This window comes from Canis lupus, chromosome 29 (assembly GCF_003254725.2).
Source record: "Canis lupus dingo isolate Sandy chromosome 29, ASM325472v2, whole genome shotgun sequence".
Taxonomy (NCBI): Eukaryota; Metazoa; Chordata; class Mammalia; order Carnivora; family Canidae; genus Canis; species Canis lupus.
This window is the reverse complement of record NC_064271.1, coordinates 41,638,537-41,655,447: the sequence shown is the minus strand read 5'-3', so window position 1 is coordinate 41,655,447 and position 16,911 is coordinate 41,638,537. Positions and strand designations below refer to the sequence as shown.

Below are 16,911 nucleotides of genomic sequence, written 5' to 3'. Positions count from 1 at the left end.
TTCTTAGCAGCAGGGGCTGCCTAGGTATCTGAGGGGTGGTAATGTTATAAATTGTCTTTCTAAATAGAGGAATTATCCATAAGAGTTATTTCAAGCATAGCTTGAGCTTCACATTTTATAGCTAAGCTACATGCAAATACGTTCCTTTCATCCTGCATGTGTAATAGTTTTAACCAAGCTGTTCTTTTAAGATATCTATGGATAAAATTAATCGAGTTTGATGAAAATCATGCTACAGTCTGTTAGCCTAATGTAGCACTTTTAAAACCAGGTCTTAGGGACACTTGGGGGACTCAGCAGTTGAGTGCCTGCCTTGGGCTCAGAGCATGACCCCGTGGTCCTGGGATTGAGTGGCCCAGAACATTCCCAACCTTAGTCAAGGTTGCTTCTCCCTCTGCTGTGTCTCTGCTTCTCTCTGTGTCTCATGAATAAATAATCAATCAATCAATCAATCAATCAATCTTTAAAAAAATAAAATAAAACCAGGTCTTAAGTTTTGAGCACAAAAATCTCTTGCAAACTCATACATGGCACACAATGGAGTGAAGGGTCCTATGGTCACAGAGTTAATCTCAATTATTCTCATTTTCACTGTAGGGACTGATGTTCCAGTTCTTCAACAATTGTATAACATTGGAAAACTCTGTAAAATCACATTCTGGTTTTTAAAGAGCCATTCTAGGCTATTCACTCTATAATAAGGTAAGCACACTGTATGCAATTTCTCTACACACTCGAGTCTCAATGCAGCACAACAGGTATGAAGTGAAGCCAATGAACCCTTTCACTTCCTTTCCCCAAATGGTCATCGTGGACACAGGTGTTTAAAATGTGCTACAGATGTGTAAACCAAGGTATATAGCTATTTATAAAATCAAAACTCCACTGATCAAAGATGAAATATTTATCTTTTTACCTCCCTACCAGCTTGGCAGTTAGTTTGGTGAAAATTAACTCTTCCTGCAGAAAATTTTATTACCACTGCTTTCACTTACTATCATTTCTTTTTTACCATTAACATTTTTAGGGCAAATACAGAGTATGAAATATTGTCAAAGAAGTAAATATTTTCTTTTCTGAAATCATAGGATGAAGAAAAAGGGTGGAAAAAAGCTCATTTTCTCTCCCTTCTTCTTTGTTTTTAACTTCTGTTTGGATGTAAAATGTTTAATAACTGGAAGTCAAATACCCTTTGATGACAAAAGAAATTTCCAGGATGATCTTATAAACTGTGATTGTGTACCACCAGAACAAAAGAGTAAACTATAGGTGTTTCGATTTAAAATTTGATCAGGTGCTCTAAATGTATCACTTCTTTTTAAACGAGGTACTGCAAACAGGCAGTTTTAAAACCAGGTACAGACTCTGAATATAAAATATCCCACGCTAGCAATAACCTTTTGTGTTTTTTAGTGAGATCTTTTCAAATTAATCTTTCAACACTCATATTGAGAAATCCCAGTTCTTGTCAGTTCTCAAATTTAATGACAGCCTTTTGCATTTGTGATGCTGAGGATTAGAATAAGGTAACGAATGCACACACTTGGCTAATTCAGTTTACCTTCAGTCCACAAAATTAATGCAACTGGCTTCCTAGTGGAAAAGCTTTTTAAATTTAAAATTCTGTTTTGGATTTCTTAATTTACTATTCAGGCTGTAATGCTAATTACCATTACAACAAAAAGATTAAAACAAAGAGAAAAGGCTGTGTTACTGTTTGGGGTGGTGAGGACCTGCTAGGAAGGACGGAGGCAGGCAGGGGCGGTGAGGCCGGGCGAACGCGGGGACCCGGGCCCTAAGGCAGAGGTGGAAGGCGGTGGCCTCTGCACCTGGCACCTGGGAAGGTGTTCTCAGCCAGGCAGGCCCCACAGGCTGTCTCGGTTTCCCTTCCGCTTTTTCACAGTGCAAGACCGTTCCTTCTGTCCCATGTAATTTGCAGCCATTATCATAGATATTAGATGTGGAAAGCCTTGGCAGGTCACCTAATCCCCAGCCCTCCGCACAGAATGCCCCTGTTGAATATTTATGAGGCAGTTGTTAGCGGGGCCCCTGGAAAGCTGGCTATTAGCGCTCATGGTCATTTACCACTACCTGGGGGGCAAAGGACATCAAAAGAGTCTTAAAACGTAAGCATAAGTGGAAAAATAAATAATGAAGGAATGCCATATTCTAGACATTTGACTAATTGTCAAATAATGAGGTTTATTAAAAACTTCCATAGCAGCTAGATTCTTCTTATGTTTGGGGCTCAGCGGCAAAGGCTCCGAACAACACCTGATGGTGGCTCTTCTGTGTAGGAAAATCTCAAAACAGGCTCTTCCCGTGCCAGAGACAGAGCACACTTCCAAAACCAACCTGAAGGAGGCTTGATTTAGGTACCACAAATGTAATTAATACGCGACGGCACAGTATACGCTTGATTAACATCAGACTACATTCTTAGTACCCTTCTGGAACACTGGGAGTTTTGAGACATTTTAAGCTGGCTACACAGCGGAAATTGGAGAGAGGATCTAGCATTACTTGATACATAGGATGATTTAGACAAAAACCCAGATAACTCAGGCCCCAAGTGGATTTGTGTGTATGTAGCTGGGTGTGTGTCTCTGGTGAATCAGGCTTCACTGACAGCAAAGCCTACGTGAACTAAGGAGCTGCCACTCTTCTCTGTTTTCAACAAAATCCCAGGGATGTAAAGAGAGCAGAGAAGGAAAATAGGCTTGCAGGAAAATAGCTAATTCAGATCTGTGTTGCACCTGCACCTCCTACCAGTTAAGTAAGTGCTTCTAGCTGGTCTTAGCCTCAGTTTCCTCTTCTGCAAAACAGAAATAGCAATATCTGCTCATCCGGATATTAAGAGGAGGGGATAAAATGATGAATGTGATGCATTTGGCACCACACAGGTCTTCAAGAAATATGAGTTTCTCTTTCCTTTCTGAACATCTTATAGTTGCATTTATATGTTCATTTCTAGAAGATAGACTATTTGAGCACGTAGCAAGAATTTACCCTGGGTAGATTTGCATGGGTCTAAATGCAATCAAATTTTCAAAATATTTCTAACCCATTGAACAGTAGAGCAGGTTTTTTAAGTGCCAAGCAATTAAAAATTGCTTCCTTCATACCCTTGAGTTTAATAGCAAACCAGTAAAAAATTTAATGCTGGAGAAGAGGCACACTCATGCATCCTGTGTTCTCTGTTTGAAGGAAGTGGGAGCCTAGGATCTAACAACTTCTCCAAGCTTCTCAAACTGCTCCTCTCCAATAAACATAAAAGAATTTTATGTAGGTTACTTCTTATTTTCTTCAGTCTGGTGGTAATTCATGTAGATATTAAGGCTAAGTAAGCATTACAACACACTTGATATTTTTTTTTTTATGATAGTCACACACACAGAGAGAGAGAGAGAGAGGCAGAGACGCAGGCAGAGGGAGAACCAGGCTCCATGCACCGGGAGCCCGACGTGGGATTCGATCCCGGGTCTCCAGGATCGCGCCCTGGGCCAAAGGCAGGCGCCAAACCGCTGTGCCACCCAGGGATCCCCACACACTTGATATTTTGAAGATTAAGAAACGCCATTAACCACCGCGGGTGAAACTACCAGTGACTTTAACCTCATTCTCAACTTCTGTGTCTCCTAATTCTTCTTTAAATAACCATTAAATAACTCCCTTCTAGTAGCTTTTCCATAGAACTCACTTAATTGTTCATAATATTTTTAAAATTTAATATGATTAATAAAAATTTAATATTAATAAAATTTAGACAAAATTAATGTCTAAAAGCAACAGTACCTCTCTTCTAAATGAAAAAAAAAAAAAAAAAAACAAAACCCAAAACTAATACTAATGTTACTATGGTCACACATACCCAAGGTTAAATATTTAAGTAAAAACAAGAAAAAAGGGTCAACATTTTGGATATTGCCAACTATTCCAGGTGTTAAGATTAGAGAGATAAAATACCTGAGTCGATGACTTGTAGATTCAGCTCACTTTCTGAGGTTCTAGATACTCCCTGAATAATATGGATTATAGAATGAAAAATGCTTATAGGTCAGGAAGAGATTCAAAAGGGCATAACTTCAGAGACTGTCCCAGGGACTAATTACATGGATATAATTAAAAAAAATCTGATTAAAATCTTGACTAAGAACATGAGGAAATAAAACAGAATTAAGCAGTATGCAAAAAACCCAGACAAAATCCAAGAGAAGCCAAGAAATATGCTATTAACAAAAGAATGCATAAAAAGCAGCAATTTACAAGGAAGCTCGGTGGGTATGTAGACGTCTTTGTGCTTATTCCTTGGCATGTGTGTACACACACACACACACACACACACACAATGATGAGGAAAAGCAAAAGAGAATGGCTAGTTCCTGTACAAGATGCAGAAACACATTCTCAGGCAAAATAATAATTTTTTTTTCAGGCAAAATTAAACTCTTTAGTTCCAGGGCAGCTGAGAAGCACACACTTGGTAAATGGCCCTGAGGGCCTGTGACCCAAGGCACAGGGAAGCACACGCCATGATATGAATGGCATCGCATGTACCTCTGTAATTGTCAACACATGTGGCACGCCAGCAGACTAGAAAGAGTTTCCACTTAACACATGTTTTTTGGCGACTGATAGGATGGGAATCTTAGAAAAATGAAGGTTTGATAAATGAGGCATCCTGCTTAATTGTGCTAAACTGTTTAGTTGAAATTTTCATAAATAGATGCAACGGTTAAGAATTAGAAAACCTTTTCCTGATTCTCTCAAGAAAAAAAGTAGGGGAGGGCTAGAAAGGAAATGGAAGAGAGAAGCACAAGATCACGTTGCCATGGGATACTTAAGCTGTACAGATCAGGCATTTGTGTGGTTATATTAGCAAAAATTGCAATAGAATTGGTACGAAGACCAGATGTTTAAAAAATTTAAGAAGATGCATTCCTTTACTTCCGAGACACTCTCATCAATTTGCTCCCTACATTTTAGTTGAAGTACCAATCTTTTGAACGATTTAAAGCCATACAGCTGACCTATGTCCGTGTTTCTTTGATATAGGCGGGTTCTGCGCTCCCAAAAGGTAAAGGTTCACAAGTAAGTAGATGGCTTCTTGGTTCAAAACATCCCTGTTTTACATTGAAAGCAATTTTTAGCTTCTGGAAATACATGGGCTTTTGGTTTATGGAATATTGACACTAGAAAAAGCCTAGAAAGGTAATTTCCCAATTTTTAGGTCAGAGAAGATGCATATTATTGTACCTGTGTGTGTGATAGAGAACGCCTGTGTAGCCCACAGTACTTGATGTTGCCCGTGAGACTCCGAGTGCCGTCGGTGTCCTTGGCCATGAGCCAGTTGGCTTTTACACGCTCACTCATATAATCCTCCCGCCAACTCTTATCAACCCATAATCAATTTACTTTGGCTGAATAGGACCTGTAAGGAGACCTCAAAAATCCCCAGGAGCATCATTTGACATAGAAGAGCTAGTAATGCTATTAATATTTGACTTTTCTCCTCTTTACTTCCTCATCTGAAGTGCTGCACCGTGTCATGGTGAAGGGAGTCAGGGGCTTTCCTAAGTAATGCCCTTGAACCAGTAAAGCAGCAGGGTGATTCGCGGGAATGCCAGCAGCTCATCACTCATGTCAGTACCGAAGAAGTCTAGACTAATACAGACATTTTGCTTTAATAGCTGAAATAATAATAGTGGCTTCTTGAGCCTGAACTTTGTGCCAAGCATTTCACTTAGACGATCTTTATTTTTTTTCTTCAGGATAATCTCATGAGGCAGGTACTATTATTGCCATTTTATTTAGGAAGAAATTGAGGCTCCAAGAGGTTACACGACTTTCCTGAAGTTACACGGTGAGGGGGTGATAGAGCAAGGTTTGAATGCATTTCTACGTGGCTGCTAAATACGTGCTGTTAATGTCTCATGCTGTTTCATTCTTTAAAATGGTTCTCAATTCTGGCTGCATTTTGCAATCATCTGAGGAGCTTCTTTTTTTTTGTTAATTTTTTATTTATTTATGATAGACACACAGAGAGAGAGAGAGAGAGAGAGAGAGAGGCAGAGACACAGGCAGAGGGAGAAGCAGGCTCCATGCACCGGGAGCCCGACGTGGGATTCGATCCCGGGTCTCCAGGATCGCGCCCTGGGCCAAAGGCAGGCGCCAAACCACTGTGCCACCCAGGGATCCCCTGAGGAGCTTCTAAAACAGGTGTGCTCATGCCCTCTCTTCAGGTTTCCAAGTTTGCACAAGTGCAGCAGGCACCATTCACACAGAACACAATGGGCTTGTGCTCTGGGAGGTTGGGGGGCCCCGGGGATGACTATGTTCTCAGTGAATGGTGCTCCCCGGACTCGTGCAACTGATGTGGTCCTGCAGTCAGATCAATTACATCTGAATCTTTGGGAGTGGGGTCCCAGGTTGATAGGATTTTGAAAGCTCCCTAGGTGATTTTAAAGTGCAGTCAAGGGTGTGAACCACAACTCTAACCTAAACACCTATCTAGGATTGATGGGAGCTTTGACTGGGTCTACACTAGCACAAAATAAAAAATTAAAGCTTACCATGAAGCAATTACAGTGAATATGCCACGTGACCACAATTATCAGGATATCTCAGATAAAATCTTCTGTCAGGAATAGGAAACAACAGCCCCTCTGGACAACAGATCTATTTATGTACGGGACTTTGTAATATGGGGCTCACCAAGAAAATTACAGTGATATTTATAAATATCTTCATTCTTAAATATGACATCCACAACAATTAATGGACCACCTCTTCAAAAGTGTGGATTTTGTAAAGTTGTGTCTAGCAAATATTTTCATGTAGGTTTAAACTTTCCATAACTGGATAGTTTTGGATATTAATGAAGGCCATGCCCTTTCTCTACATAAGATTCTGTTCTCTCACCTGCCCAGAGACTATTTCAGTTAACACAACAAAGAGAAAGAAAAAAAAGAAGAAAGAAAGAAAGAAAGAAAGAAAGAAAGAAAGAAAGAAAGAAGAAAGAAAGAAAGAGAAAGAAAGAAAAAGAAAGAAAGAAAGAAAGAAAGAAAGAAAGAAAGAAAGAAAAGAAAAAGAAAGGAAGGAGGAAGGAAGGAGAGGGGAAAGAGAGGAAGAGAGAAAGGGAAGAAGGGAGGAAAGGGAAAAGGAAGGAAGGAAAAAGGAAGGAAGAGAGGGAGGGAGAGAGGAAGGAAGGAAGGAAGGAAGGAAGGAAGGAAGGAAGGAAGGAAGAAGGAAGGAAGCAATACAGAGGTCATACTTCATAACTAGTCCTAAATAGGCAATAGCTCACTCAGATCTCAAAAGATCCATAACTAATAGATTTCACAGAGCTTAACTATATTTGATTTCTGCCTTATGAACTGGAAGGATGATTAAGATAGCAAATGTCATATTATGAAAGAAACTTCAGTTACCATGAATTGTGCAATCTTACACTTATAAAAACAGCATAATAGGGAGACTTAATTCACTGTTAGAAATTCCCATGAGGGGAATGTATGAGAATATTAGGCTAACGGGTTGTTTTTTAACTTTAACGGAGCAAAGGAAGGATCTTAAGCCAACAAAGTTATCTGAACTAAGGCGTCTATTGTATACAATTGTATACAATTGAGATAGAACTCATTTCCAGGGTAAAAAGTCCTCATCCAAGTCTGAACTCAATTTTATTCAAATCTCTTGAATTGTGATATTTTTTCCTATTGTTTCCATAATCTTGGACCTATTAATCAAATTGATAAACGTACTTCTAGCAGAGCTCTTATAAGAAATTGATGAGCTCTCACAATGGTCTAAGACTTCCTTGACTCCAAGTATGTCCACGTACGGTCAGACTTCATTGTTGGTATCAAGCCATCCAGGGCTGCCAGTGCCAATCATGGTGCTCTTTCATGTGACTATTGTACATCTCTCCAACTGGAAGGCTTAATTTGGCAGAATGTCAAGTAGCAGAACATCGAAAATAATTTCAACTTTAGCAAGAAATTGCTAGAAGACGTGCAGACCAACCCGTTAGATGTGTGATCTATGAAGCTAGGTTTTGCCTTGAGCCTCTCAAAGGAGAAGATGTGGGTTATAGGGAACCTGCCCGGTGGCTGGGATTGGGCCTCATGGTGTCTCACTTCTGGCTGTCCTGAAGCCTCAGAATGGCATTCAGGTCCCAGCTACAGTCCTAGGCACCTTTTTAGTTTTCACTCTATTTCCTTAAATTAAGCTAAACTTGAGCCAAAACAGACTCGTTATCATTTCAAGAACCCTTTGCACTTTTTAACCTACATAATTTTATCTTCATCTTTTCACATGGAATGTAGTCCCTCTCCATCCAACAAAACTCTATTCTTTCTTGAAACTCAGGCAAATTGTCACTTCTTTGGTGAATGCCCCACAGGACTTAATGTCTCTTTTGCCTGAAGTTCCATTGTACTTTGTTCTTCTTGTGTCTAAACTCTCCACTAACTCCTTAACCTGAGGGAGTGTACCTTATATATAACATTGCGATAAAATGGACCAATATGTTAATTCTGGCTTTTCCACTTAATGGCTTAGTCACTCTGGACAAAGAAAACCCCCCTGAGCCCCAACTATCTCATCTGAAAATTGGTTACAGAATAATAATGTATACTTTAGAAGATTCTTATAAAATTATATGAGATAATGTATGTAAATCAGCTAGAATAACACTTGAGACATAGCAGACACTCAATACATATTAAATTCCCTCTTTATTCCTCTTGCCTGAATGTCATAGAGTATTTATTAGGTATCTCTTGAATGAATGAATTAATGAAATTGTCAAACTGTCTGAGTCAGGTCTAAGGAGAAGGAATAGGCAAGAGGATACCCTCAGGATTCAATGACAACACTCAAAGCAATTATTTTAGTATCATAATCATTCCTATCTGTAACCTCCTTCCTGATTTATAAAGAAAGATCATAAATAGGCATTTAAACATTTTGGAAATCAGTAGTTTGGAGTTTTAAAACAAAAATATGAAACATGGAAATGATATCACATTAAGAGTAATTTGTATTACAGGTTAATAGAAATTTGTCCATCTCTAGTAGAATATACATACTAAAGACAAATAATAATATAATAAACTTCTTTCAATAATCATGCTGTTGCTGGTTGTATGGTACTGTTATTCTGAAACTACTGCATGTGTGTTGCAGGATAAAGCAAATGAGTGGTTATGCTTTTGCACTAAGCAGCAGGTATTTTGGCAAGAACAAAGGAGAAATGGATATCACATCAGTGAGGTAAGGTACAACTCTGTAGTCCTGAACTTGACTTGAAAATATCATATAATTCATAATATACTTTTTTTAGAGAAATAATATACATATTTCCTAGTTCTATTTCCACTGAAAAGACCTAGGAACAATGACCAACCCACTAGCAATAAGTACACTTAATGATCAGACTTGTGGCCTCTACATACCATGACATAGTAGGAAAAATTGGGCTTTTTGGAGAAAGGGCTGATTCCAGATCTGGGGAAGGAAATATAAAAGATGGCCTGGAACATTTTGTCACATCACACTTTGTCATATCACAAAGCTTCCATCCTAGGAGTTCCTACAGTCGTCACAAAGCTAGACTACATCGGTGACTATCACAGTTGCTTTAGGAGGACTCGGGAACCAGCTTAAAAAGGCTCTGGCTGGCCAGAGTTGGGATAATTTGAGCATAAAATAAGAATAATTATTGCAGGAATAGAATGAAGCACATGGAAATAAAAATTATTTCCTAAAAATACTTTAATAAAAAGTAGTACCTAAAAAGCATTCTTGCCAGGAAAAAAAAGTAAAATTCAAATTTGAATCAGATCAAGCCTCTAGATTTAACTACCAATTCACAGGAAATATAAGGGAGAGTGAAAACATGTTAAATGATTCCATGGGAATGGAGTTAGCTAAACCCAGACTACAGGAAATCCCAGGGGACAAATTTTTTGGTTTCTGTAGCAAATAAGCAACAAGAAAGAGGAAAGATGAAGGTAAAACCTATGGATTAAAAAAAGACTTAAGAGACACCAACCACATCAAGTGATTGCATTGTTTAAACCTTATTGGAATCCTGGTTTAAATTAAAAAAAAAAAAACTGTTGGAGGAATGGAGGAAAACAGTTTGAAGACAACTGGAAACATTTGAAAACTGGCCCTATATTGACTATTATATTAAGAAATTATGGTAAAATATTTCTAGGAGGGAAAATAGTATTTCAGTTAACACACACACACACACACACACATCCTTACCTTTTAGGTATAGAAATTAAAATATTTACAAATGAAATAATATACAGTCAAGCATTTGCTTTGAAATAATCTAGTTGTAGGATGGTGACAGGGGTATGGATGAAATATTACTGCTCGTGAATGAAGAATTCCTGACATGATGAATACATGGGCAGTCATCACATTATTCTACTTTTGTATGTGTTTGAAATTTTCTGTAATACATTTTTTAAATCGTGCGTTAAAATCATCCAATATACCAGACCGCTCTGAATTTTACAGTCTCTAACACTTAAAGTAGGGACAAAGTTCATGTAGCTAAGAAGAAGGAAACATATTTTGAAGTCCTAGTTCCCTCTACTCTCCTGGCTTTCATACAATTTTAGGTTTTTTTTTTTTTTTTCCTCAGAAAATTTCAATGCAGCTTTATTCAGTTTTCCATGATGAAGTCTTCCTCCTAATTTCCATGATTATTAAGTACACCAATTCAGTCAATCCTTGATGGTGAGCATCATGAGAAAAGGGGCCTCGTCTCATTGTTGTATCCCCCATAATTTATATATAATATAGCTACCTGTTGAATGAAATGTTACATAGGAGTCGGTTAAAGTGTCTGTAAAGTATTAAGTGAAATTGGTGGAAAGTCAAACACATGGGGTGGGGAATCCAGAAGAACTAACCTTGAAACTCTGAAAGGGGCAGTTAGAGAAGTGAGACTTTTCTAGGCCGCATCATTAGAGGGCATGGGAAACAGCTGATAGAGAAATTTAAATCATTGTGTTTTTGGGGTCATTATAATACAGAAAATGGAGCAATAATTTAGTTCTCTAATTTTCTAAAGTAATGGGTTCTAACCCTGCGCTGTTCCTCAAGTTGCTTTCTCACTCCCAATCCTCTCACCGAGCCTGTTGCTGAAGTGTTGATGGGTTATCTGGCGGCAGGAACCGTAGGGACCCTCTTCCTAAACACTGTTCTCATCAACCCCCTCCTCTGCTGAAGACTTCTGATGGCTCTGCATCAGCTACAAGAGGTTTTTTTTCACCTGAAATTTATGCCACTTCTTCATCTGGCCCAGAGATACTCAACCGTTCTTACCAACCACTGCCCTCCAAGATGGATCCTGTGCTCAGGGAAGTTATTCTCCTTCTCCTCCCCAGTGGGGACATCTGCTTTTGTTCATACTATTTCTGTCACCAGAACTGCACCTCTCTACCCCTTCTGTCCATTCTGATACTAGTTGGTCTTCAATATCCAGCTTAAGCTTACCCTTCCAGGTCTTTCCTGTCTTCCATCTTAGGAGCTGCTACAGTTTATTCTGCATGTATAATTCATCCTGGTGCCGGACTAAAAACTCTTACTATGACTTGACTTTTCTTGTACTCCTCTTTAAATCAATACATCTCATCAGCAAACATTTGTGCAGGTAATAATGAGTATTGTGGGTATATAAGCAGGAATAAAAAATACTCTCTTGGTCCTCAATCCAGTTAAGGAGACAACGTACAACGTATATTAATTATAACGTGAAAATGTATGTTTTAAATAGCAGCTCACGGCAACAGTAGAAGAGGCTTCATGAAGCAGAGCGCGACTGACTGCCCAATGGTATAAACAATGCCTTCTTCTCCCCCAAGGCTGTAGTCCGTGGTACTAAAGGGCATGAGCCAGGTCTGCAATGGTCAAGGTGGTCAATGGTTACTATGGAGCTGAAGCAGGCCTACTGTCGGGGAGAGCAGGACAAGCTATTCGTTGCTGTGATGAGCAATTTCCCATAGTGTGCTATCGATATGGATGATGTACATTCCTACCTAGCATGTGGCAGTTAGAGCTCCGGCTCACCTGAGTTAGAGGTAAGAGGCAGCCACCTGCTCTTATGCCTTGTATTACCCTTCTCTCTTTCTAATGTTTCTTCATTCTTGATTTCTTTGTTATAGCCTGTCCTTCCCACTTTCCTCTTTCCCTCCCCCACCCTCTACCAGAACAAGAAGTCTACTAAATTTTTTCATCTCCATCCGCAGGGTCTAGAGCACCTGGTTTCTGCGAGGCCCTCAAGACATGCTTGTCAATGGGATGAAACTGCCCACCTACCTAGATGAAGGCTGCAGTCACAAACCAGACAGTGCCCTTTTCATGTACCCAGTGGGGTGAGGTCTGCTCACCATGCAGCAATGATCTCTCTAGACATTACTGGCATGGAGTGTTTTCACCATAAAGGAGGCATCTTTTAATTAGGGACAGCTGTGCTGCACTATTCCATCTGGTGACTGGGAAACATATGAGTCCTGGGTCCAGACCTCCAATTTACTTTACATTTCCATTCCTGCTCCTGTCCTGATCTTCTCCCTTTCTTGCAACATGTTAGAATAAAGGCCGTTGGAAATGTAGAAATGGAAAGTTTTAATTCAGTTCTGTCTAATGTCATATGGGGTATTAGACAGAAATAAGCAAGATGGAAAATATGTGAAATTCTGAGTAATCTGCATATTTGGTACTTCAGTAGGGAGCCTGAACTATCATAAAAAGATGAAAGAAACCAAAGTGTGATTTTTAAAAGCAATGCAATGTGTGAGGAAAGAGGATGGCTCAATGAAGCAAAGTTCCTACTAAAATAATTCTAACTTATGGTTATGGTTTAGGGTTTATAAAGGTTTCATATTATCTTACTCCTCCTACAAACCTAAATGCTACGTATTTAGCGTTTGATTCATGGGCATTTTGTCGAGGGCCAGGTACTTCTTTTTGGGTCTGGGAATTCTGAGGAATTCACAGTAACTACAAGAAAACGCTAAGTGCCATGAGGTGAGGGCATTATGGGAGCAGACCCGAAGTACACCTGCTGGATCGGTAGGGGTCAAGGAAGGCTTGTGAGAGGAGAACAAGCTGCTGAATCACACATGAGTAGGAATTAGCTGTTGAAGAAGACAAAACAGGGTCTAAAGGCAAGGAAGTGTGAGAGTGCAGGGTGCTCTAGGAGCTTCAGTGAATGACACTTGTGTAAGGGATGAGCAGAAAGGAGCAGGGAGCCATGAGAGTGGAAGCTGCACACCAGCCAGAGAGCAGAACAAAAAGGCCTTGAATGCCATGCTAGGAAAAGACATGATACGCTAACGACAGCGGGGTGGACATAGAAGAATTTTAAGCAAGAAGCAGAGGTAATCTGATGCTGCAGCTATTCTTAGTTGTTTACCAGTAGAAATCCTCCTCTTCTTCCTAAGGAATCCTGACGTTTCTCATGTATCAGGAGACTACATGTTCAATGGTGACTGGGAGCCACTGTAGGTCCAGAAAGTAAAATTTGGTCAATATAAGCCATTGTGGGTAGTTGCACTCCATTGCCACTGCCTGGTTTAGCCATGGGCATGTTTTACAATCTTGGCCAATGAAGACTATGGAAAAATCTGCTTTGCAGCTTCTGGGCGAGATTGTATCATGATTAAAAAGATAAACCGGTTACGGGTATTCTCTCTTTCACTGTTGCACAATGTGTCAGAACTTGTTGCTCAGAACAACTGCAGCTGTCTTGGGACCAGGAGGGGACAAGCCTGAAGACACAGGTCAACATGCTGAGGATGGCCAAGTGGAGGGATGTGAAGGACCAAGGTCCTTGATGTGGAGCTAAGTCAAACTTCCTGTGACCACCCACTCCAGAGCTCTTTTTAAGTGACTTTAAAATTCTCTTTACTGCCATTCCAAGTTGGGTCTTCTGTTTTATTCTACAGGCAAAAGCCACCCAACTGACAGACCGATTGTCAATTTAGAAAGTTCATTTTGGAAGCGGCGCGCCAGTTAGACTGAGGGGACTAAGAATGCAGGTTGGGGTGGGAGTAGGAAGCTGCCATCGGAAAATCAGTGAGTCTTTGTGGTGGAGGGGAGTGAAAAGGTTTAAGAAATAAATGAAATTGGGACACCTGGGTGGCTCAGCGGTGGAGCATCTGCCTTCGGCTCAGGTCATGATCCTGGAGTTTCAGGATTGAGTCCCACAAGGGGTCCCTGCGGGGAGCCTGTTTCTTCCTCTGCCTGTGTCTCTGCCTCTCTCTGTGTCTCTCATGACTAAATAAATAAAATATTTTAATAAAAAAAGGAATAAGTGAAATTCAGAGTAAATGGGACTTAGAGACCATTTTGACGTATGCTCTAGATGCCTGTGTGGTTTCTGGAAGGCAGTGCCAGTCAGTAGGAGGAGGGACGCATATTGAGGCCTGGTGGTTACCATACCTGCTTTGCATATAAGGGAACCAAGTCTCATCACCAGAATGTGTAGTTTGTGAGAGTACAGATCTTGTTTGTCGTCTTTACTATCGATTCCCTAGTGTCCTACAGCAGAGACTTAGTAAGGATGCTTAATAATAAATGAGTACAGATATACAGACAGCCACCAGACACACAAAAAGATGCTCAACATCACTCCCCATCAGGGAAATAGCAAGTCAAAACCACAATGAGATACCACCTCACACCCGTCAGAGTGGCTAGTATCAAAAAGACAAGAAATAACAAATGTTGATAAGGATGTGGAAAAAAAGGAATCCTTGTGCACCGCTGGTGAGAATGGAAACTGCTGCAGCCACCGTGGAAAATGGTATGGAGTTTCCTCAGAAAATTAAAAAAAATAGAAATACCGTATGATCCACTGACTCTGCTACTGGGTATTTATGCAAAGAAAACGAAGACGTAAATTCAAAACGATAAATGCACCCCTACGTTTATTGCAGTGTTATCTGCAGTAGCCAAGATATGGAAGCAACCTAAGTGCCCGTCGATAGATAAGTGGATGAAGATGTACACCCCGACTCCGCCCTGCCCCGCGTACAATGGAATACTACTCATTCATAAAAAAAGAATGAGGTCTTGTCATCTGCAACCACATGGATGGATCTAGAGGGCATCATGGTAAGTGAAATAAGTCAGACAGAGAAAGACACATACCATACGTATGTGTCTACATACCTACTCGTATGTGAAATCTTAAAAAAAAAATAGAAGAAATAAAGCAGAAACAGGCTCATAAATATAGAGAGCAAACTGGTTGCCAGAGGGAAGGGGGTTGGAAGAATGGGAAAAATGGGTGGAGGGGGATGGGAGGTGAGGGCTTACAGTTACGGAGGGAGCAGCTCATGGAGATGGGAGGTGCAGCACCGCCGACGGTAATGTAATGGACGCGTATGGGGACAACCTTACCGTGGTGTAGTGACGTGCTGGTGGGCACAGCATGGCACACAGACCTGCTAAATTACTATGTTGCACGCCTGTGCCCTTGAAACCAACGCAACATGTGTCAAATATACTTCCATCCAAAAATAAAATAAAATAAAATAAAATAAATGAATGTGGCTGAGAAAAATTAGATCATTTGCCTAAGATAGCACATGCGGTTAGAAGTCATAAAGCCAAAAAACACACATTCTTTCCAGCACACTGTCCAGCACATGCCAACAATATTAGGAAACGGTTGACCTTCAGATTCTGAAGCAGACGAGGAAACTCTTATTGGCAGATATGGAATAAGGGTGGGTCCACTTCCTTAGTTCATGTTAAGAGAGTGTCTCATTTTTTTTTCATTGATGTATATTTTATAGAAGAGTTTCTAAAGAAAGAAGATGTTCAAGAAGGATGCATATGAGGACTTGGGGAAAGCACGGATTAGAGCTCATTACTGACATTTTCAGACTGAAACAGACTCCTCCCACTCTAACCTGGACTCCAGAATTAGGGAATCAGGCTAAACATTAGGATATAAAGCCTGTCTGCTACCTGGAGTTTTCCACTAGAGACTAACCCAAATCCCTCTTAAAGTAGTCCTGTTCGTGTTGTCTTTGAAAGAGTCGGAACAGCCATTTACCATTTTACGTAGGAGAATCATTAAATTACTAGAAGATATTATTCAGCATCCTCTTTCAGTTTTTATTCCTTTAAGGGAAATAATTCTAACTCTTCTAGGTTTATATCATTCTTCTAACATTCTTTCTACTTTTGTATCTCTTCTCTCAGCATCCTTTATTTTGTCCGCAATCCCAAGATAAGGAACCCAAAGCTTGTTTAGGAAACGATTATTTCTGTGTTTTTGTTTTCTCCTCTCATGTCAGATTTACAAGAATTTAAATGTTTCCCAAAGTTAAACTAAGAACTACAGAGGAGGCAAAGTAGAAACTACTGAACTTCACCTCAAAGAATTGCTCACTGGGCACGCCTAGTAATCCAAGAACGATATTAATGTGTGATTCAAATGTCAGACTGTGGGATACAGGAGTGTTTTGGAAATCTAGAAAAGCAATAGAGTGCCATGGGCTGTTAAGGAAAGACCCATGAACACGGATGAATAGAGAATGAGCCTTAAGAGCACCGAGGATTTGAAGGGAAAGAATTAGAAGGAATATAGAAGAAAGCGACAATGGGAGCAGGTTGGAGTATAAAAATGTCTAAACAGGGAGTTTATATGGAAAATACATCTAAGACACTTTCTTTTAAAAAGCATCCTCCCCCCCTAAAGCCTTATACTTATGTTGATAGTTACCATGTCCGTATGGACATTGTCTAGACAGATGAAGGATAGTATCTCTCCTCTTCAAAGATAAAATTTTCATGAATCAACGTGCTTGGCTTCTATAATTAAAGGAAATCACGTTGAATGTTAATTCTGTGTACTTAATTAGTATT

The 16,911-nt window shown here is 39.9% G+C and overlaps 1 protein-coding gene and 1 long non-coding RNA gene across 5 annotated transcripts in view; one reads left to right on the top strand and one right to left on the bottom strand.

Moving 5' to 3' along the window:
* Positions 1-16,911, bottom strand: part of CPQ (carboxypeptidase Q) — a 402,483-nt gene that overhangs the window by 48,935 nt on the left and 336,637 nt on the right. The window lies entirely within an intron of this gene.
* Positions 9,191-12,634, top strand: LOC118352818 (uncharacterized). Its single transcript, XR_004810599.2, has 3 exons — positions 9,191-9,276; positions 11,892-12,107; positions 12,276-12,634. It is a non-coding gene; the product is annotated as an uncharacterized LOC118352818 (long non-coding RNA).